Source organism: Orcinus orca, chromosome 19 (genome assembly GCF_937001465.1).
Source record: "Orcinus orca chromosome 19, mOrcOrc1.1, whole genome shotgun sequence".
Taxonomy (NCBI): domain Eukaryota; kingdom Metazoa; phylum Chordata; class Mammalia; order Artiodactyla; family Delphinidae; genus Orcinus; species Orcinus orca.
This window is the reverse complement of record NC_064577.1, coordinates 24,417,808-24,441,836: the sequence shown is the minus strand read 5'-3', so window position 1 is coordinate 24,441,836 and position 24,029 is coordinate 24,417,808. Positions and strand designations below refer to the sequence as shown.

The 24,029-nt window shown below is 42.9% G+C and overlaps 1 protein-coding gene across 3 annotated transcripts in view; it reads right to left on the bottom strand.

The window, feature by feature from the left end:
• KCNJ16 (potassium inwardly rectifying channel subfamily J member 16) overlaps positions 1–22,496 on the bottom strand; it is a 30,163-nt gene extending 7,667 nt beyond the window's left edge. The window contains exon 1 of one of the 3 annotated variants that reach the window (XM_004275422.4): positions 22,289–22,496. The gene's annotated coding sequence lies outside the window, so the exon portion shown is untranslated. Of the gene's footprint in view, positions 1–17,919; positions 22,261–22,288 lie in introns of those variants that run through there. The other 2 variants (XM_033438396.2, XM_033438394.2) reach the window with 2 other exon arrangements.
• Positions 22,497–24,029: the final 1,533 nt, after the last annotated feature.

The window sequence follows — 24,029 nt, the reverse complement described above, 5'->3', positions numbered from 1 at the left end:
CACAGCTTCTTGCCTTAGAATTGAGCCTGAACCTTATCTTGCCTGGAATCCTCATAAGACATTCAGACGCTCTTAGGTGGACCTCGACATTCAGCCACTGAACACCTGCTTCACCCAGTCCCTGCTGGACGCTGCCTGTCCTTTTCCGCACACTCCCTGATTTCAAACAGTCTCTCCTTTGTTGACAGGTCCACAGTATCTCACGTTTCCTTCTCAGCTGCTGTCAGCCCCCGGGCAGCCTGTGGCTTCACCTATAGCTTTTGTTCCCTCTCCGTTTCCTCCCTCCCAGCCCCACCCTCCATCCCTGGTCCAACTTCTCGGTGACCATGGATTTTACCTCTTCCCTGACATAACCTTGCAGTTTCTCCTTCTGAATCAATTTAGAAAGATTTGTGCCAGTTTATGGAATAGAGGGGTTTCATCATAGGAAAGGAACTTATAATATGTTATCAACCAACTGAAGTAGATGCTGGGAAGCAGCAGAAATCCAGCCTGACAATATTACTCGTAACTTTATCTGGAGATCCTTGTTGCAGCCCCATTTTCCGCTAAGTAATATGTATCACCTATGTAAATTCTGCCTCACCCCAGAGGATGCTGTGTTTTATAAAGAAGTAGAAGAAATTTGAAGTCTGGGATTCTGTTTCTCCATTTTCTGGATGTCAGGACAGTACCAAAATAATATGAGTTGTAATAGCCGGTTGTTCTGGTTTAGAAAGAGAATAACCTCATTATTAAGAAATAGCCTGAAATAAAATGTGTTTTTGGTACTGTAGAGAAATCATGCATGGGAGGTAGACTCCAGGTCCAGATCTGTCCTCTTCATCGCGAGTGGCTGATGTGCGTAACATTTCTCTGAACCTCAGTGTCTTTAAGGGTGACCTGGGGTTACCGAGGCTACTGAGTTATCGCGAGGTTTGAACGAGATAGGGCTGCAAGGCAGCCGTCTTGCACCGTGCTGGGCTCACAGCAGTTATTCAGTAATTATCTCCTGAATCTGGATCGCATGAGCACTGTTGCCCCTTCTGTAAAATACCAGAGCACATGCTTGAACTTTCTCAGAGAGCTTCCCAGTTGCATAACAGCAGGGCAGACAGCACGTGGTTCCCAATAAATACGGATGTCACCACTATTTCCTACCATTAAGCCACCTGGGCCACTTCTCTGTCCTTTCACCACTTCCCCCAAACCCCAGGGGCTTTTCTCTTTCACAACTGTTACCAAATGGAAAACCCCCTAGTCCTTGTTCTCAACACACACATACACTCTTAGGTGCACGATACATACACTTCCAGCTCACGTTAAGAATTTTTTTGCTGTTTAATCTGAGGAACCAACCTAAAGGAAACAAGAGTGACAAGCTCGGCAAAGTTAACAGGTTAAAGAAATTCACAAGGCGCTTATCGTACTTATTCTTTGTCTTAACTGGTATGTACCTGCTTTACTGAGACAGCTCTTAAGGTTTCTCTTGTTCTTATCTTGCAAATCAGCCTGCCCGTCCCTGTCTTGGTTGGACGTCAGCCCCCGTCGCTCAGAGTTTACCTTGAGCGGGACCCGGCTTCACGCAGAGGCTGGATATCATGAGATCTTAACATCTCTCTAAGAGACCACAGTTCAATTTCCCCTGGTTGTGTAAGGACAGCACTTCCCCAGTGGTCTCTAAAACCCTCCAGTGGAGAATTAGTGACTCTGACTGTTTTCATTCTTCTTCTTTCATTTTAAAAAAATTGAGCTTCTATATGTGCTAGAGCTACCCACCTTCAGGAATCAGTGAAGAGTCCCACCCTCGTGGGATCGGCATTTGAGAGTTGGGCATCAATAAATAAAAGGAGATCATCACCCAGACCGTGGCATAAACACCAAGGAGAAAAGCAAAATGAAGTACGAAGTCGGAGAGTGTCTGGAACCAGAGGCGATGGTACCATTTCACGAGGGCAATGGGAGAGAGCTGGGTCCGGGACCCGACATTGGAGCTGAGAGATGCTCTTCAATTCTCCTGGCTCTCGCTGTGGGTAAAAATGCTCTCAGCTCACGCCTTGCTGCCCTATTTTCGTTTGTTTGCGGCGCTCTCATTGTCAAGGCTCTCACTGTTGATAGGTGCCGTGTGGCTGCTGCATCCTTTGTGCTCAGCTAATCTTAAGGCCTGGTTCTCACAAGAACCTATCATTACAGGAACTCATCTGCATTTTATCACTGAATTCAAGCTTTCCTGATCAGTTAAGAACCTGGTTTTACCTGGTTTACCTAACAGCCTGCTAACCCATCTCTTGCCACTTTCATCCCGCGTGATATTTCTGAAATGTAAATATCCTTCTCCTGTTACCACGGGGCACAGTCCAAGTTACACAACATGGTCCTCCAGTAGCGCAGTTAAAAGGCAGGAAAATGGTGATCAAAGATTTGGATTCCAGTTACGGTTCTACCACATCTTAGTTGTATGATATCTGCATCTTAACAAATATCTTTAAGCCGCATTGTGTTTATTTAAAACATAAGGACAATAGCTGACTTATTTCAAAATGTTTTTGTAAGGAATGAATGGCATAATATAAAAGGCTACAATGGCTAGCACCTTGGAAGCTGTCCTTATAATCTTCCTTTAACCCTTAACTTGAACGAACGTTTCTCCTCTGTTTCTCGCAATAGCTTATAATCCTGGGTCCTTATGGAGTCTGGGAGAGATGGATGTCTGGATTACAATCTGAACAATGAGGACAAGTCTAAGAGGAAAGGGAAAACGAGGTTCCCAGGCAGAAGAACAGCATTTGCAGAGGCTCCGTGACTCAGAGATGAGTAGGGCGTGCTCTCCAAAGAACTGAATACGAGGCAGGGGGTGGAGTGGTGGTAGGGTCGGGGATTTGAAGCTGGAGAGAGAGAGAGAGACAGAGCATAAATGACCTACTAGGTAGAATTAAAGATTTGGGTCTTTCTTCCAAGAGCAGTGGAAGCAATTGAAGTGTCCTAACCAAGGGCACAGCATGACAAGGCTTGCATTTTTAAAAGATCACTCTGGCTGTGCCACGGAAAATTGGTTGGAGAAATTTCAAAGCAAACATGGGAAGGTAAGGCAGAAGCCACTTCTCACTACAGCCTTTCCCCACCCCACACCTGGACGAGGGTCACGGGAACTTGGACCGACCAATCAGAACTTCACAAACAAGACTTTGATTCCTGAGGACGTGACAGAAGCATGCTGAATCCTATGATTCCAGGCAACTACCAAGAGTCAAGAGGCCAGTGGTGTGATGGTGCACATCTCAGTCACCCAGAGAAAGACACAAGCCGTGGCTTCCAGGGAGACAGTTCCTGAGGTTAGATCTTCATTTGGCCTCTTGATTTTGCTCAGATCAGGGTCTTTCTCTTCATACTTCCCTTGATGCTGTAAGCTACCTGATATCTTTTCAATAATATTTTCTTCTGCTCGTATTAACAAGGGATCGCTTTTGTTTCTTGAAACAGAAAGCACTCAGTTTCAATTCAGTTTAATTTACGTTTTAAAAGCATCTCCTGTATGCAAGAGTGCTGGTCTCTCACTCTCCTTTACTCCCATTATGGACATGAGCAGCAAGTCCTGTGGGCTCACCTTCAAAGCAGATCTTAAAACTACTCACTTCTCATCATTGTCAAAACCACCATGTCTTTAATGGACCAGGTCTTCAATGGACCCACAGCAACAGCTTCCTACGAGATCCCCTCTTTCTGCCCTTACTGTACTTGGATCTACTCTTTTTAAAAATAAAATCAAAACATGTCACTCCTCTACTTAAAACCATCCAGTGTCTTCCCATTGCAATTAGAGTAATGTGCATAATCAGTGTTGTATACAGATTGTATATATCTGACCTCTGCCCATCTCTGAAAATTATCTCCCAGTCTTCTCACCATTCACTCTCTCTCCTTATCAAATCTCCCTTTTTCACTAACGCAGGGGGCAGAAAACTACAGTCCATGGGGCACGTCCAGCTCTTTGGTTGTTTTGTAAATAAACTTTGACTGAAACACATTCAGACCATTGCTTATTCGTGGCCTATGGCTACTTACTGCCACGTTTCCCCTGTAGACCCGGGTAGTTGCAACAGAGACCATGTGCTCCACAAGGCCGACAATATTTACTATCTGGTGTTCTACAGAAAAAGCTTGCTAAGCTCTACTCTAACAAGTAAGGGTGTTCCTGCCCCAGGGCCTTTGCACTTCCTTTTCTGCCTGTGTGGCTTCTTATCATCACTGATGTCTCATCTGTAAGGCCACCTTTCCAGAGAGGTCTTGTCTGATGAGGATATAAAGTAAAACTCGCCCCCATGCTGTTATTTTGTCTCGTTAATGTGATTTATTTATTTCAAAATGCTTACGTCTAACTGATGGATTTGTTTGTTTGTTGGCTGGGTTGCCCCACAGAATAGATTGTAAATTCCTTGAGAAAAGCTCTCCTCGTCCTATTTACCACTGTATCCCCAGCAGCTAGAGAGATAAGCAGCATGTGGACCCTCACTAATTAGACTTTGAAGGAGTGAACTAACAAATAATTGAATAAGACGAATTAAACAATGCAATATCCTCAAGGAGGTTTCAGTCCTAGCAAGAGAATCATCATTCCTAGATCCATAAAACCATCAACCCTGCCAGTTCTCCAAACACCAGCTCTCAACTGCTTCCATTTACCTTGCCTCTCCCCTGTCCTAGCTGCCAGTTCATACATAGTTTAAAAAAAAAAAAAAAACAGTCTTTCTGTCCACTTTTGCTTAGCGGCTTCCCTAGAACTGACAATTTTTAGCATGGTAACTATGTGTAACTATGCTGCAGAACTCTCTGGAAATCTGGAGTTGAAAAAATAAATGCCTGGCACTAAAAAGTGTTTAATAAAATTTGTTAAAATGATGATTGAATTATTAGAAATGTGGTTCTCCTAAGAGGAATGCATGTTATTATACTGCCATTTCAAAGATATAATATTACATTTTATATATATATATATATTTAATTTGAACTATTTCTGGAGGTGAGTTGGGTACATGTGGCAAAAGTCTATGAATTTGGTTCGGCTTCTGATCTAGCAATTCCGCGTGTAGAAATTTATCCTAAAGAAACGATCGTGAATGAGCAGAGAGACTTGGCTAATTTGTAGGGCTATTTGTAGTAGCAAGTTTTGGCTACGGCTTAGCCACCTAATAAATGTGGGATTGTTTCATAGGTAATGGTACAATCATATCATTACTCATCATATTTAATGTAGTCATTAAATGTGAGAGAGTAGAAGAATGCCAGAAAAAATAGAAAACATATTGTTTGGTGGAAAAAATGAAAGAGGACTATAAAACAGCTTGTACAATATAATTTTTTAAGTTTAAATACATTTAAACATGGAGAAAAGACAGAATGATAGAAACAAAATGTGAATTGTGGCCCTCTCTGGTATGATCGTTTTTTTTTTCCTCCCCCCTTTTCTTCTATTTGTCTATTTACAATTTCAAAAATTTTACAATGAACATGCATTACTTTTGCAAAGAAGAGAAAAACAGGTATTTTCAGCTGGTACTTTGAAGTGTACCGATTCCGAGGCTCCATCAAGGGGGAGCAGACCAATGGCTACCTAAAAGCATTTATTAGCGTGTTTAAAAGGCAGCTATAAATAGCCCAGAGAAGCAGACAGTCTTAGAGACATTTAAAGTCAGACACTGATGCTGTAATTTTTGCTGGAACAATCCACAGAAACAAATATAGTGACATTTAATTCATCTAAGTAAAACCAGATCTCATTTAAAACAAGGAAGTGGGGGAAGAGGGAGCTGGGTCAGAGCTGGCCGCTGGAGACCAATTGGAGAAATCATGAAAGCAGCTGGTCACAATTCAGGGCTACATAAAGCAGAGTTCAGATTCAACAAGCATCGAATGCGGTTCTTCTCCCTCAGTGCCCTCTCGTCTCCCTTCCCCATTCCAAAACCTATTAAACTGCTAATGCCTTTGCTTCTTGGCTTGGTATACCAAAGTCTGTTTTAAGAATCTTTCTTTTATCCTAATATTTGCAATCACTTTGGAAAGAAAATATTAAAAATTGTGCTATTTTGCAACTTAACTACTTTAAGGTCTATGTTGATGGACTTTTAAGACACAGGGAAACGATCTTTAGAAATGGATGCATTTGAAGAAGGCAATTAGATATTTATGATGTAGATTTGCCTAAAGAGCTGGCCCTAGCCAGTTCTTCATAATTCCTATTCATGAACTCCGAAACCTCATTCAGATATCCCTGCAAGCAGTAGAGTGTTTTTGGAAAGTGCAGTCTACTACAACCTGCTTCTGAGATCCTAGGGGAACACGTTTATACCTCCAGATCTTTGGATCCCACCCCAATCATTGTGATTTATTCCCCTGCCCAACTCCCCTGTTGATTCTCATATATCCTCAAGATGGAGATCCACCATGTTGAAGCTTCAAGAATGGAGAAGATGGGTTCTAACAGACATGAACTTGAGTTCAGAGGCTTGCTCGATCGCTAGTAAGACTGTGCCCCCTGCGTGTTCGTCTCTGAGCCTCTGCTTGCCCTTATGAAAAAAGGCAGGTCATAGGTTGCTAGGGCGAGTAAATGAGCTATGCTCCCAAAGCTCCTTCCACGGTCTTCGGTATTTAAGAAGTAGTTAAACTGCAGTGCTTGTAGCTGTGACTACAGTCGGTTCAAGTATAGATCCCAATGAGGAGACAGAAAGAGTGAGGGAGAGAGGTTGAGAGTTACCTACCATTTTTTTTTTTCCTCTAAGAATCATGAGGCTGGCAATTTCCAGACTTGTTTTAAAGTCCCTTCTAGCACCTAACTGCCCTGATATATCCTTCAAAGAGCCATGGCAGAGCTGCTGGAAGAACCACAGTATCACTAGGAATAGATCTTATTGTGTACTAGTCACCCACTTTGCCTTCTAAGTGCCAGGTTACCTACGACTGGCCTTGCATAGCTCCTGTGTACTTTGGTTTGGGAGCTCCTCGGGTTGAACTTAACTGTTCATTCCAGAGCAAACATATTTTATGGAAAGTGTAGAGGCTGTCATGTTTGACCTTCTCCAAGTTTGGTATGTATAGTATTCCAACAGAAAACCAAGTCCTATCTCTCTGTTGTTATTTTCCCATTTTGTGAGAACCGCCTGCAAACTGTCCTTTTGGCAATTACAGACAGTCTATTTATTGGTCTGTTCAATCTTCTGGGCATCTTTGATCTCACAGATGTAATTTGCTCATAGATCAGGAACTCCTGGGATAATGTCTACTACTCCTTTGACCTTTAAATGATTGAATTTCTGTTTTAAGCTGTCAAAATGAAAACCCAGGACGTCTTTATCGGGAAGGAAAATAAAGCGGCTGCTATTGGCTATTATCTCCATTCCCGTTTTCCCTCGTTGATACAGATAAATTGAGAAGGTCTTAAAATACAAGACAAATGATGTCCCTAGGAAGATCCAGATAGACAGCCTACCGATGCAATACTTTAAGCAGTGGGTTGCCTATCACATGAGATTAGCTTTCTATTAGACTGAGCCCTTTCAAGGGTACTTGGCAAAGAAGCCTCTTACTACAGATAACAGAAGATTTAGGTAGCTGACAGAAATTAGTGCATTAGATAGACTCTTGGATTTCCATGCATTTCATTTTCTATACCTTCCCCACTGCTTGTACTTCAGTTTCCACTAGAGTGCTAGAGAAGAAGAATAAATCACCCTACCTAAGTTGGAAGGTTACATGTCATTATCTGTGAATGCCTACACAGACAGAGGTGACCCAGGTTAGCAAGACTTCTCTTAAAAAGAGAAGTGGTTCTGTTCCCAGCATTTCTTAGGCTGGAATATTCATTGGGATGAACACTGGGGAGTTGAGTTTGAGGCAGACGGGGGCACTTTTCCCTTACCTCTCCTGCTAAGATGTTTAGATGTGCGCTGTAAGAGACTCTATCGTACCAATGCCTGTAATGAGCTGGAAAAGATCATGGAAACAGCCTCTGTGTATTCTTCAGTTCAATCGACTTTTAACTGTGCCTGAGGCATTGGGGGACTATTCCCGAGGACTATGAGGACAGTTACCGCCCCTGAGCTGCTCAGTCTTGCCAAGTACACCGCGTTCTGCTCTGTCAAGACAGGCCACTGAGAGTAGCGGCTTCTCCGGTGGAAGAATATCAAAGTGACATCACGCAGTAGACCCCGAAGAAAGGTAGCTGTTTGAGACTTTTCCCAGCATTTAAGGTGCAGAGGTACCTCCCCAGCATTCTGCTTTTGTGGTTAATTCTTGATTTTCTAGGCTAAGGAAGGAAAACGGTGGCATAGATAAGCCACAGAAGGAAAGAAGTGAGGAATCGATTTGCATTTGGCTTGGAGTAAATCACAGGCTCTGAAAAGAATGCCCCATTTCTGTCTGTGGCTGGCTTTTAAAATGACCTGAAGTCAAGCCATCAGACAGGCAGAATGTAATCAAGGGGAACACTCTGGGTAGTTGAGCAAAAGGCAGTTTAGGAATTTTCATTTTTAATTCCTTGGGCTAACTCATCCAGCAGATCAACTGCCTATGGAACTCTGAGTAGTGCTTGGCTTGAGCAAACAGATGTCCCACAGCCAAAGCAAAACTCATTCTTAGCCAGGAATGTACACAGCATAGCGACATGGAGAAAGATTTCCAATGTATTTTGAAAATTCAACAATTTTTAGCTACTTATTTGATTAAAAATCATTCATAACAATTGTAACTGTAGCCAGCATGGCCTCCTTTTATTTGAGGCTGGTTGGAGGAGGGCAGGTAGGGGAAGGTTTTCTCTGCTAATAAAATAACTTTTGGCTTCAACTTAATCAAAATGCCAGTGTGCACCCACGTAAGGTAGATAACATTTATGAAAAATTCATTCTATTGGTGAGCGCTGGCAGTCCTGCAGAAGTTTAATTATCTTAACAGAAAGAATATGCTATGAACGAAAACAGCTTTTTCCACGCATAGAGTTTAGGGCCAGGGGAAGAAATGTTGGCTTTTTAACTGAGAAATGTAAATATCATCGACAGCTTGAACTCCCAAATCTCATGCAAATTTCCTGTAGAGAGATTGGATGCCCTCATTGAAAAAAATTAGAAGCCAGTCCTCAAAGACAGATGTTCAAACGCTTGTGAATACACCCATGCCAGCTTCCACAACCACAGACGGTCAACAGAGGAGACACAACAGTACAAGGAGATACTTGTTCTGTTAATCATTCGGACTTCATTACATGACACCAAAATCTTGTGAACGTCACTCCCCAGCACCATCAACCAAGAGCTTCCGTTTGCTTCTTGGGTTCTCGGTCCATGGTTGCCTTGGCAATGGGAACACAACATCTACGCCTGTGTCATCAAGCAAAGCTGGGGTCCACCTCCTGTCCCCCGACCTCCATCCTTGTCATTTGAATCAAAGAACACTCTTCGTAATGAAGCAACACGTAAGGATTTTTGAGCTTATCCATCTGTAGGATGTATTCCCCGGCCGGCTCCTTTTGCCAAGGAGACTTTACTGTCAGTTCAACAGAGCAGCACTAATCAAAATCTCGATTATCTAAAAAGTGATGGCTCAGCGGCCAGAACGTACCTCCAAGTAGTTCAGAATGACGCGGCCCGGGAGGTCCAGCCCATAGGCGACCTGTGATGCTAATCAAGGCGTCTCTCTGTGCTCCCAGCCCACGCTGCTAGTGGCACCTGCCCCTCCGTCCAGCTGGGTCTCTTCTCTCAGTGCCTGAGTTCTGTGTCACTCTCCCCTAATTTTAGCAAAAAACCTGAAATGCTTGTTTTATTTTACCTTTTCTTTTTTTTGCTTTGCAAATTAACAAACTAAAACTTAGAGAAAAGAAGTTGTTCACTATCTATCACAGCGGTGGAAAGTGAAAGAACCAGGATTGCAGTCCAGGTCTCTACAACTAGATTCTAAACGGCGCATAAAAGTTCCTGTCGGGCTGCCCTGGCGGCGCAGCGGTTGGGAGTCTGCCTGCCGATGCAGGGGACGCGGGTTCGTGCCCCGGTCCGGGAGGATCCCACATGCCGCGGAGCGACTGGGCCCGTGAGCCATGGCCGCTGAGCCTGCGCGTCCGGAGCCTGTGCTCCGCAACGGGAGGGGCCCCAGCGGTGAGAGGCTTGCGTATCGCAAAAAAAAAAAAAAAAAGTTAATGTCATCCTCTTGGATGTACATATCTTTTGTAGAAAAGGCTTGAACCAGGTTTTCTAGAATGAAGGAGATTGTATGCTATTCCCTAACTTTAAATATGCAGGTTGTAGGAAAATATCTCAGCATCTGTGGTTGTTTTCAAGCTTTCCTGAGATACGTCTACCCACTCTACTGATAAGATCGGCCCATGATGTGCCCACCAGTACCCACAAGCCCCAGTGACTGTCAACCAGCAAAACCACTGGATTGAACCACTCAGAACCTAAAGAAGGTCAGCAAAGAAAGAGGCCAGAGGAAGCCCAGGCCTGGGGTGGGAGTGGGGTGATGCTATCAAAGAGAGCGAATTGGGCGATGCCTCTACACGGAGCCGAACGTTTCCAGTTGTGAGATTACGCGGCCCATGGGTGGGTGGCAGGGAAGGTCTGTTGCCTTTGGACGCCCTTTGGAATTAAGCCAAAGTGTTTGAATACAAAGGGAAAAACAACCCAGTGTGGATGATGTCACAGAGCATCCTGAGGAAAGCAGCAAAAGGATAAAGCTTCCTACTGCTTGGATCCAAAGAACACAGACTTATTTTGGCATTAATTTCTTCTGCAGCCAGAAGTGTGATTCTTATGGAAGGATTAGCCCTAATCGTAAACGGCCAGTACTGAGGAGGATGTGTGTGTGTGTGTGTGTGTGGTTCTTGACCAGTAAATCAGAGAACTAACCTTCCCAGCCCTCCTCCACATGTTTTAGGGAGTTTATGAATCCCTGTAACTAGGCAAAGGCCATTCTCCCTGAGGTTCATAGGACATTGGCGTGCTCTCCTCAAGGACACTAAAACCGTGATCAGAAATCTGCCAGGTCATACAAGAGCGGTGGTTAGTCAACCCAGAAAAATTCAGGGTAGAGAAGAGGGACCCAAAACTGAAAGGGCTTTAGGTCAGTGGCAGGCTAGTATCAGTAAAGTAAAGAGAGATTCATTTTACTGAATTTCTTAGGTGACAAAGGAGGGTCTGTCTGTCAGCTCAAGCCATAGAGGAAAGAATACCTATGCACGGTAAAGGTTTTAAAATTTTCTGTCCATTATGATGTTTTGACATCCTAAAAGGAAAAGAAAAACAAAGACATATTCTGGCTGGAGAGAGACTGCCCTCCTCAGGGCTAGCCAGTCACTTAGAGATAGAAAAAGACCCAGCCTGGGGCATGCTTTCGATACACAAACTAACTCATCCAGGGCCACATCTCCTCCAGGTGGCTGTACACCCAAGAAGGAAATATTCTTCTGCCCCCATCATCCCAGGGCCAGGCATCAAGCAACCAGGAACAACCCAGAGTTCTCCAGAATCATTCAAACTAGCCACAGCTAAGCTATTCATCCCACCCTGCTTTGAGTTTCTCACGCAAACCCCGATAGAAGCCAGCTGTGACTTGACCTCCCCTCTGCTGCTGTCTTCTGCCTCTGGACCACCCCGGTGTCTTTCCCACGTGGTCCTGTGCCACATCTCCCGTCTCAAGGACGTTTGAGGATAATACTCTGGATTTTTTTCTGAGCCTCGATGCTGTCTGCTGTCATGGCCACACCTGACTGACTATCTCATAAAAGAATATAGAGCAACCCAAGGTTGGGATGAGAAAACACACATTTCTATCTTCATTGCAAAAGAAACGCCCCAAGGGTGATGAACACATTGTCATTACAATTCAGCGTTTTTTAGCTGCAAGGGAGGGAGGGCCTTCTTCCGCTTTGGAGGGACACCTTGGAACACTGCAGCTGGAGGACCGCCGTATTCTGAGCCTCGCAGCCTCGGGAGATCATTGCTAAGGCTGACCCAGCAGCTGGCTGCGGAACATGGCTGGCTGTGCTCACGGCTTCTCGCTCTGCAGCCTGTGGGCCGGGGGAGCCCACTGGATCACCCCAATGGCTGGGAGCATGCATTTAGGGAGAATCCGGTAATGCCTTTCTAGGTGCCAAATCTGATGTGTGTGGACTGATAGGCAATAGAACGGCCAGACCCCTAAGGTCAAAGGCCAAGGATTTCGGGTTGCCCACTGGAGAGGGGTGCTGGCTGTGCCTTGGAAGCAGGTCCACCTATGATCGTGGAAGGAAGGGAATTCAGTTGAGCTGACAGAGGACAGCATGGGGAGAAAAGACTCCTAGGGCTTTTGTGAGTCAGTGTTACAGCCACGTAGTGAGAGGCCGAGGGCCGAGCAGGAAGGGGAAACACAGAGGTGGGGAGTTCAAGAGAGGGGAGTGGGGGCAGCAGGGAGACACCCGGGCAGGAGAGCGACCACATCAAAGAGGTGTGGCCAGAAAGAACTGAGCCTGTGTGTGGAGCTGGGCTGTAGGGTCATCGGGAATCCAGACACAGGGAGGATAATAAGGGCTGCATATACCCGTCAGCCTGAAAAGAAACATTTCTTAGGTGCCAGCACTTCACATCCATGAACTTGTTTAATCTTCTCCCAAATCCTGAGAACAAGGTATCAATATCATCACCATTTTAAGGGTGAAGAATTTTTTAAAATTTATTTTATTGGGGTGTAGCTGATTTACAATGTTGTGTTAGTTTCAGGTGTACAGCAAAGTCAATCAGTTGTACATATACACATACTCACTCTTTTTTAGATTCTTTTCCCATATAGGTCATTACAGAGTATTGAGTAGAGTTTCCTGTGCTGTACAGTAGGTCCTTATTAGTGATCTATTTTAAATATAGTAGTGTGTATACGGGAGGGATAAATTGAGAGATTGGGATATATATATATATATTCTTTTTTTATACTCTTTTCCATTATGGTTTATCACAAGATGTTGAATGTAGTTCCCTGTGCTACACAGTAGGACCTTGTTGTTTATCCATCCTCTATATAATAGTTTGCAAGGGATGAAGAATTAAAGCTTAACTAGTTTGGTAGATTTATCTGGGGTCACACAGATAGTAAAGAGTTGGGGGGAAAGGACTATAAGAAATTCATCTCCTCCCATAGCTAAAGTTTTAACCCTTAATGAGGAGAGGACCTGCTGGAAGCAGAATCCGTGCGTAGGTGGGTTTTTTTTGTTGTTGTTGTTAAGGACCTAGAATATCCAAAGCGAACTTGAGAAACTTGGAAGTCTTATGTTATGCTACATAATTTCAAGATGAACTGTAACATATGGTGATAAAATAATTACTTTACTGGCACAAAGATCAATAAATGGGTTAAATTAACAGAATAGAGAGCTAAGAAATTGATATATACTTATATGCCTATTTTATTTTTTTCGACAAACACATGAAAACAATCCAATGGGAGAAAAAATAGTCAACAAATGGTGTTGGAAAAACTTGATATCCCTAGAGAAAACGATATACCTAGTCCCCTACCCTACACTGAACACAAATATTAACTTGAGATCTATTACAGACTTAAATATAAACAGAAAAACTACACAGCTTTTAGAGAAAAATATAGGAGAAAATCTTTGTGAGCTGGGTGTAAGCAAAGGGTTCTTAGGACACAGGAATCAAAACCATGAAACACAAAACATGATAGTTAGATTTCCCCAAAACTAAATATTTCTCCTCATTAAAATTGGACCTGATCTCAGCCAAAAAAAAAAAAAAGAAAAGAAAAGAGGAACCCCAGTCACCAGGGGGGGCTGGGGCACGAGTTCAGAGCAGCAGGCACGGCAGGAGGAACCCCAGTCACCAGGGGGGCTGGGGCACGAGTTCAGAGCAGCAGTCGCGGCGGGAGGTTCCGCTGAGTCCTCTGGGATGTGTACTGGAGCCACCCAGGTGCCCCAGGGATTGACCCACCTCAGAACCGGCAGCAGAGGGGCGGGGCGTGCATGTGGGGAACAGTCCCCTAAGCCCTAGGTAGGGACTGGGAAAATTCACAGCAGGGAAATCTAGGCAGATGATTCCACTAAACGCGGATCAATGTCAAGCTCAGAAGGCCAGCGGAGAGGAGCAGTGTGCGGAGGGGGGCGGTGGCCACTGAGCTGAAAAAAATTTAACTTTCCCAGAAAATCAAGGCCAAGAGTCTTGAAAAACTAGTTTTTCATCCACACACAACTCCCCATGAAAGTAATAAAAGTTTGTGTAATTGGAGAGATTCCATATCTGAAGATAATGTTCAATTCTGGGTATTTTGCTTTTCGGGAGAAGTTACTATAATAGTGAAAACTAAGAACTGAAGGAGGAGATACTCAAGAAAGTATCCACTCGTGTATTCAAAACCCTACTGAGCACCAACGATAGTCCCCGAACTTGAACTAGATGTGCTGAGATAATGAAAACATGACCCTGCTCAAGGAGTTCACACCCAGACGTGCAGAGAGGGGACATCTAAATGTGTGCAGTAGAGAAAGGGACCCTGCTGGGTGATGCTACAGAGATGTGAACCAGGATCTGTGTATGGAGTTTACAGGGGAGTGGAGTTAATCTCTGTATGGAGAAGAATGTTTTTATTGTTAGTGTCTCTAACGATCTGGTGACGATGAAGACTATTGACTCAGAATCTGGAGGACCAGCTTGCAGGATATATAGAGAAGAATGTCCTGAATTTGTTAGGAGGTTGAGCTAAATAATTCTGAAGGCTTCTTTTTATACAAAGATTGAAAGGTTTTATGTTATTTTTCATTAACCACTAAATAGCATTTCCTCCAATTTTATGAAATGAACAATGGTGAAAGATTGTCCAAGAGGATTAAAAATAAAGTGTCAGAAAGACCTCATCTTCTCGTTAAAGCAAAAACACTTGGGTCTGCTTTTTAATTTTAATAATTGTGAGCCACATTTTCATGCTGAGAGAAAAGCTCACACTGACCCATGTTCTGGTATTATTTGTGCCTTTGTTCATTGCATCAACGTTGTATTTTAGTTGATCTGTTTTTATTTTCATTTTGTATTTCTGTGTATGTCCTAAATTAAAAGAAAAAAAAAATCTCGGGCAGCATCATGGATTTTCTTAAGAGAAAAATTAGGGAAAGCCCAGAATAATGGCTGACAGGGAAGTTTCCAAGGGCCAGAGATGCTTCCAGATCAGTTACTCTTGTGTTCCAGGCTGTCCCTGAAGCCCGCTGTGAGGTCAGACATACTATTCCTTGCAGGTGAGCCAAATTCAGGTTTTGATGGTCTGGGTCTCAGAAAGGTCTTATCAGGTTCTCTTCACAACCTGTTATTCCATTTATATTATTTACATAATGCAAACAAAATAGTACCTTAACCTACATCATTTATGTTTGATTTTTGGAGTCAGACTGATTTCTGTTGGAATCTCATGTCTACCACTTACCTATGTGAATTCCAACCAGTTATTTTACGTTTTTGATCCCCGTCCCTTTAAAAGGGTAATTAAGAGAAAGAAATCACATAGCATTATAAAATGGTAGATGTCCCATAAATGTCAGTAGTTTTCACCTGGACAAAACCAGGAACTTTGCCTTGGCTGACTTGAAGCAGCCATGGTGAACGTGATGGGGCAGATGTTCTGATTTTTTAAAAGATCAGAATGTGAAATGACTGATTTGTCTTTATTAGACCACGTACGCACAAAAGCACGCCCTCGGCCTGGACTCGCTTCTTGGCCCTCATCACCCTGATGCCAGCCCATCCCACATACCTTCCTGGACCTCGGCCGCATCGCTGGGGAGATTGGCCTCATCAGAGAGGCGAGGTCCAGGGATGGAATGTGGGTGTCTGGAAGCTGAAAGTGGAAGACTGCTGCTCAGAAAACCATGTCAGAAGCGGGTCAAATTCTAGAGAAGCCCATAGTATGTGATAAAAAAGCAGATCAGTGGTTTCTCGGGGCTAGAGGTGAGGGAAGAAGCTGACAGCAAAAGGGCATGAGGACCTTTCTGGTGTGATGGAAGTGATGTGTATCTTTATTGTGGTGTTGGTTACATGCCTTATACACTTGTCAAAGTCCATCAAACTGTACACTTAAAATGTTTGAGTTTTATTGTATGTAAACTATACCTTAATACAGCTAATAAGAAAGACAAAAAAAAAAAAAAAAGAAGAAGAAGAGGGTCAAGGCTGGTGTAAGTTGCCAGAGCTACCTCTGATATCATGAGTTTTCCGTCATCCTAATTGCAAAAGTGCAACGGACACGTATGTTCTCAAACCTGAGAACAAGATGTACGTTCCCTGGAGTCGAGCCATTTGAGATATTACTTTAAGCTTAGCTATTAACCGACGATCACCGTCTGTATCGGCGTTTCCCTCCTCTCTAAAATGGAGCTAATAAGAATTGTCTCCATTGAGTGTGTGCTCACTGTGTGCCAGGTACCACATCGAGGGAGATTAAATCGAAGGAGATTAAATGATATCTAAGAGAGCGAGATTATGAAAGGCTTTTGAAAAGACGGCAGAGAGAAGCTAAGTCACTTGGGAAGGTCACGCTGGTGTAAGCAGCCCATGTGAACTCCAGCTTCAGGATTACGGGCTTTCAGAACCTCTAGGGATGTTCCCCTAGCTCCCTGGGAATTCTCCAAATGATTTCAAGGCTCATGGGAAGTTAAAGAAGGAGGGGGAAGGGCTTTTAAAAAGAAAAGCTTAAATAAATATGGTATTTGCTGCGTTTCTGGTATATACTTTTCTTGTCTATTTTGTTAATGACTTTTTAAAATTATGAATAAGCTTCCAATTTTATTTAATGAGCTTTCTGCATCTACTGGATACATCATACTGAGAAGATCACTTTTTTCCTTGAATGTGTTCATATATTACCTGTATCGATAGATTTTTCTAATGTATATTATCCTTACATTCTTGGGTAGACGTAACCACTGGCAGATTTAATTTGCAATTTCTAAAGTTTCTTTTATTATATAGCAAAATTTAAATTGGCCTATAATCTTAATGTTTTGTGTTTAATCTTTGTTTGTTTTAGGCATTACAATTAAACTAGCCTTGTAAACTGCAAAAAAAAAAAAAAAAAGAAAAAAGCTTAAAGAGTTTCGTAAATAAGACATATTTATGGTTAAACCCACGGCCCTGCAACTATGCAATGTTGGAATTTCCAGGTAGACAAGTTGGATTATCTCAACTTCTGCTCCTTTCACCAGAGAAATGAACTCTCAAGCCATGGGGTGTTAACCGATGTTAATGACTCCCTGGCAACGCCCCAGATTGCAAACCAAAAGACAGTGAGTAGAAGAAAAACATTAAAAGTTAAAAAGCCCAGTGCTTTTCCACCTAATCAGACGTCAAAGCCTGAGGAGCTCACTATTTACTGAAGTTACCTTTTAGCAGTTTTTCTTTTCTAATGCGTCTTCACAGTATTTCTGTCTATATTTTTAGTTGTCAAGACGTCATTAATGACAGGTCAATGACAGCACTTCTTATCACACAGTTTCAGATCTTCAGTGCCACTTTGTTGCCACTTTGGAACAGTGGAAGAGTGACAAAGACACACAAAAGGAGGGTTTGATGAATGACTATTTCCACAGGAAATTAAAGACTCATCCTTTTCCACATTGCCCCACGGCATCAATAAGTCACGTTCGGTTGGATAAGTCATCATGCTTTTAAGTCTGTCTCTCTGTTTCTAATGGTTACTTCCCTGATCTATAAAAGGCACTTGCATTCTTAATCTGTTCGATTCAGCACTCCCCAGAGATTATATGAAGGAAAGAAAGACTATTCCCAGCCATAGACCGTACAGCAATCAATCACACTATGTAGCCCAAGGAAGCATCATAAGGGTCCTACTAGCAGGCATACGCCCAAAAAAGATCGAGCAAGAGAGCAATGCTTTCAGGCTTGGATCACTCAGTAACCCACTAGATGGTCTCACCTTAGTTACGGATGATGAAGTTCAGCTCAGACCCCCGTGTCCTTTGCGTCGTGTAAGAGCACGGCAACTGGACGTCCAGGGCTCCTTTCTCTCTGCTCCTCCGAGCTCGCTCTCAAGCTGTCAGCACCCACCGCCATGGAGATGAGAAAACCCACGGGAGAATCTCGCTCTTCTTTGCCTTTCCGGACACATTCACCACATACAAAGGCCGCTGAGATCTCCGCTTGCCTCTAGAGAATCAACACTTTCTTTAACTTGTTCCCATGCCTACCCGTAGGAGATAGTCTTGCCAGTGGTGGCTTCCAGAAAACAAGAATCAAGAAGAAAGAGCCTCCCTTCCTGCCCATCTATACCTTTGTGTTTTGAACTTATTCAACAAGGCCCTCCCCAAATCACAACATGGCCGAAAGTTGCCCCTAAACTTCTCACCGTCCCAGAGGCTGGATTTTTTTTCTCACTAACACCTCCAGGACTTGAACAACTTCTTCCAAGTGTGTTCTTCTTAAGTGTAGGTGCCCTAGACTGTCACTGTAAAGATTTTTCTCTGCAAACACACCCTGTCTATGTAATCGTACACCTAAGGCGAACAGTATTTCATTTGGATTCCAAGGAAATGTGTGCCCCTTGAAGACCACTGACAAGCCCAGTAGTGGTTTCAAGGACAACGTTTAGATATTTTTCTGAGAAGCCCATTTTATTTTCTGGCTTGTCTGTTCTAAGTTTGGGATATGGGAGAGAATAAGTCTCTTACTCGATATCCACTTTTCACCTATTGGGAAGTCTTATAATTTGGAATGAACTGGTCATGAAAATGTGGACATTTCTAAGAAATTGATTGGATGCTGGTACCAATTACTAAGATGATGAAACCAGGAGAGAAGGAATTTTGGAGTGGGGAACTCAGTGGTTGAGGTTTTATTGTGGTTAACTGGATGAGCCAGTGAAGGAGACTGAAAAGGAGAATTTCTTCAAGTAGAGAGAAAACCACGAGATGTGGCAGGAGGTGAAGAAAAGATGGCAAGAAAAAGGGAGTGATCCTCTGTGTCGGAGATTAAGGAGAGGTCAAGATGAGGACTAAGAACTAACTGTTGGATGTGGCCACGTGACGTCACCGGCGGCTTGACGAGAGATGTTTCAGTAGAGTCCTGGAGACAAATGCCTGATTAGATCAGGAACAAGTGGGAACAGGGTGAGAGGAAGTGGAGAAAACATGTATCCCCTTTGTAAGGAGTCCTGCTGTCAAATGGAGTAGAAAAATGGGCTGATGGATGGGAAGGAATATGGGGCTCAAGGGGGGTTTATTTCTCAGGGAGGCAGTTTTTTGTTTTGCTTTAATATGAGGGATGTACGGTTTGTCACGGAAGATTTTGCCAACTTCTTAATTTTATTTTTTTTTTGCGGTACGCGGGCCTCTCACTGTTGTGGCCTCTCCCGTTGCGGAGCAACAGGCTCCGGACGCGCAGGCTCAGCGGCCATGGCTCACGGGCCCAGCCGCTCCACGGCATGTGGGATCTTCCCAGACCGGGGCACGAACCCACGCCCCCTGCATCGGTAGGCGGACTCTCAACCACTGTGCCACCAGGGAAGCCCTTCTTAACTTTTAAATTAAGTAAATGTCCTACAAGGATTCTTGTGTGTCGTTTTTATTAAAAATAAGTACTTCTTTTGGGAGACTTGAAGAAGGTGTCCTGTTTGGTCTCCTGGTTTCATTACAAAATCATGAGGAGAGCGTAGAATACTTGTATTGGACCAACAGCTGTGTCTGCTTTGTGCATGTTATGTTACCAACCACCAATTTAACTAACTGGGTGAAAAGCGAATAATCAACTTTCTAAAAATCATTTTCTCTCCCATTTTTTTCCTACATTATGCAAAATATTTGGCTTAATTTCATCGTAAATAAAACATTGTTTCTATACTTGTGTAGAACAACATAAACTATAGAAAATATAAAACCCATACTAATAACTTCTCAGTACATTAAAATAATCCTAACTTTAATCTACAAATTAATCATAGCCTACTCCTAAACTACTTGTTCACCTATAACATTGTCTGGTGTACAGTTTATGCTTAATAGTTATTTCTTGAAAAAAAAAAGAATGAATGAATGAATGAGTGAATAACAAGTACTATAGAAATCTGCTATTATCACCATTTTCCTTAAGAGTTATATTCGTTTTCAGACTACGTTATGAATCTGAGTTCTTTCTAAACCATTCAGATTTGTGAGAAGAGCAAATAAAATATGAGACATATCAGTTGAGAATCTACTTAATGACAGACTGATATGTTAATGAGAGACCCGTTAATAGGTGTAGTCGCATATGCACAGAGTTTTCTACAGCTTTTATAGTACAGTTGAGGAGGGGCATACATTGTCCTCAACAGAATCACTTTAAATGCACAGGATACCCTAGACCTGGGATGTTCAGCCTTGGTATTTGGGGCCAGATAATTCTTCTTTTTGGATGTTCTGGGCTTATAGGGTGTTTAGCAACAACCCTAAACTCCTCCCACGAGATGCCACATGACCCCAACCCCCATACTGACAGCCAGCAATGTGTCCAGACACTGTCAAATGTCCCCTGGGTGACAAAATCAGCCCTGGTTGAGAACTGCTCTCCTAGCCTCAAAGAACCAGGTAGATGAGTTTTACTCTCGGTTAGTGGAATCCATAATAGAATATGGATTCACAAAATACGTAAATATGATTTCTTTCCTAAAACACAATAAAGGTGGATTCTTGAAGGAGAAGATACATATGTAAAATGTGTATAAAAGGATGCAGTGTTTGGAACTCGATGTTAACACAGCTCTGTGCTTAGGAAAATATCCATTCATAAGAAGGCTGGACTTCAGGAAAATAGGTGGGGAGAAAGCACATTTCCATTGAGGCATTAAGTGTCCGCATTGGTTTTTCAGAGAATCGCGTTAAGATGGGTTCAATTTCTTATCTTTAAAGTGCGAGGCAACATAGTGATTACGAACTGCGGTGGGAGACACTCTGCTGATTAGAAGCCTGACTCTCGCGGTGCCTCAGTAAACAAATGATAATAAGAACACCTATTCGGTATAGCTCTCAGCAGAAGCAATAAATGAATATTCGTAAAGCACTTATAAAAGCATCAGACAATAATATTTGCCCTTTCAATGCCGTTAAATAACAGTCTGATGGGAGAACACAAAGAGACACACATGTGGGCTGGAGGATGATTTCTGGGTGGTGAAAAGTCAAACGAAAAATGGAAAACACTGGAAGATCTTACATGGCTGAAGGAACGGGCAAAGTGTCAGGTAAGAGTAAAAGTGTGTAAAATGGAAGGCATCGCGCTTAGGGAAAAACTATATGACTATTCTTATGGTGATCTATAAGATAATCAAACTGGCTAATTTAATAGAGTAATTTGAAATAGAAAAAAAAGTTAGACCTTTCTATGGTACATTGTAGACACTAGGTAATGGACAGAATTGTTTATGTTAACATAATTTTCCATACTCAAGGGGAAATTCTAAGTTGTTTGGTGTAGCCTTAGCCCCTGCTGAAACCGTGCCTTTGGATAGACCCAAACAAACTTCAGAGGAGCCACTATTGCTGGCCGGAGGGCTTCCTGTTATTCCAACTGCCCGGTGACCATAGGCGACAGAGGAAGTATCTGAAGTTCTCACTCGAAACAGGGCCTCTCCCGCCACTTACGAAAGTCTCTCCCGCTACCTATGTTCCTAAGCTGTGGGAAACTTACTTATTTTCCTCTCTTTGGCCAAACTGTGCCAAAGTGGAGTGGACAATCTTAATAGATGTCCAAATGTGGACTCAGAAATCAATCAGTGGTCAATTGGTTAGTGTGGGCTTCCTCTCAAATGAGCGATCATTGTTCCATTTTAAAGCTTATCAAAAAGGCATCATAAACATTTCTGCTTGGATCATTATTTTCTGAACTGGAATGAATCACTTCTCCGGCTGGTGGTTGTACCATCTACCGAATACACGCATTACTGAGCAAAGACCCTGTGAGAATCGCCGCAGTGGCCGTGTCTGTCACCTCAAAGGCTCAGAAGGGCACGAGCACAGCGAGACGTCCTTGCCTGAGCCCTGGTATGACAGCCCCTCAAGGTGGCCCTCGGTCTCTGCTGGGACATTTTCATTGACAGGGACCTCAGTGACCCTCACGTGTTCTGTTCCTATTTTATGATGACTCAACTCTCTCAATGAGGAAGTCCTTCCTTAAACTCAGATAAAAATGTCTTCCGTAGCTCTCACAGGATTTTCCTGTCCCCCTGCTGTCCCTCTGCAAAACAAGTCACGTCTTACTTCCAACAGCCAGTTCTTCAGACAAAAGAAGACCAGAATCTCCTAGTTACTTCTTACCTTCCAAGTCCCGGGCTTCACTTCCTCCAGGGAAAACCCACCAAAGCCTCCTAGTTCCTGATCTGCAGAGTGACGAGTTAACTTGTCACTTTGAAGGGTGCAGAGTGCTGGGACAAATGCTAAAACGATGAGTCACCGAGACAGCAGGTGTCAAACCAGGGCTGCTGGGACGCTTAGCTTATTCATAAGCAGTTGCGTGCTAGCAAATTTTCATCACGGGTTCTCTGAGGGAAAAAAGGACTGATTGCAGAGTTTGCCAATTTCTTTTTTTTTCTTAATTTTTAATTAGAGTATAGTTGATTTACAATGTCATGTTAGTTTCTAGTGTGCAGCAAAGTGATTCAGTTATACATATACATATATCCACTCTTTTTCAGATCCTTTTCCCACATAGGTTATTACAGAATATTGAGTAGAGTTTCCTGTGCTATGCAGTAGGTCCTCATTAGCTATCTATTTTATTTCTAGTGGTGTGTACATGTCAATCCCAAACTCCTAATTTATCCCCCCCCACTTTTGCCTTTGGTATCCATAAGTTTGTTTTCTACATCTGTGACTCTATTTCTGTTTTGTAAAGAGTTTGCCAATTTCTATGGTATAAACTGAAACCCTGGCTGATGTCCAGGCGCTGATGGGCTGTACCAGAACGTGGAGGTGGTAAGGGGTGAACAGCTGGCTCCTGGGAGCTGACACAAGTCTGCTCCAGCACACCCCTGGGTCACAAACCATGTTTTAGGATTTGCTCAATATCCTGATTATTCTTCTCTGATTCTCCCTTTTAAAATGCGACATATCTTAATTCACAGTTATTGAGGTGTTGTTTGACCAGCCCAGAATCTGTCCAGATTCCACTCAAAATTCCAACTCAAAGATCCAATTTCATCAGAATTCAACTTCGCAACTACTGGGAATGAGAGGAGGGAGGTGAAGAAAGACAAAGTCACCGAAAGGGCCTCTAGCTTCTAACATTTAGGTCAGGAAAAAGAAAGCTGGTCTTTAGTGTCTGTACTGGAAAGAAAATTGAGCAAAGCTGATATACGTTAAACTATATATATATATATATATATTTATATATATATCACTAAGCAATTCTTATATACCACGAAGTCTTAATTAAAGTTGTCATTTTTTTAATGGAACGAAAAAGAAACTGGCTTCAAAACGGCTGGCTTGTTAAGAGGGACAGTGCAAAAAATGATTTAAAGTTTTAAACGTTTCCCTGTGATTCAGTAAGCCTTTGTGAAGTCCTTCTCGTGCATTAAGGAAACTCTATTAAAATTCAACTTAAAACTCTGCAAATGAATACACTTCTTTTCATGGGTAGCCTTCTTCACTCTTGGATAGACTCTACTTTCTTCAAAGCCACGGGTATGCTTGTGATCGTTCTTTAGGGAATCCACGCTGCAGTTGTTACTTGTGAGTCATTTTTCCCCAACAGTGTAATTTACACCCTTCTACTCATACTGAATGCAACTGGTGGAGACAAACCATGTTAGCGCCCAATAGGGGTTACAAGAAAAATTAAAGTGTTTATTTGGCTTGAAGGCGGGATCTAGGATGGGGCAAAGTATGAGAGAGCTGGAGTGGTGAGAGCCACATCTGGTAAGTCAGGTTCAAGAATTCCAGTTATTCTCAGGCAGGATTAAAGGGCTTTGATCAGGGAAGTAGGACAATCTGATTAGAATTTAAGAGCATGTGTTCTGGCAGCGGTGGTGAGAATGGATTGGCCAGACAACTAATA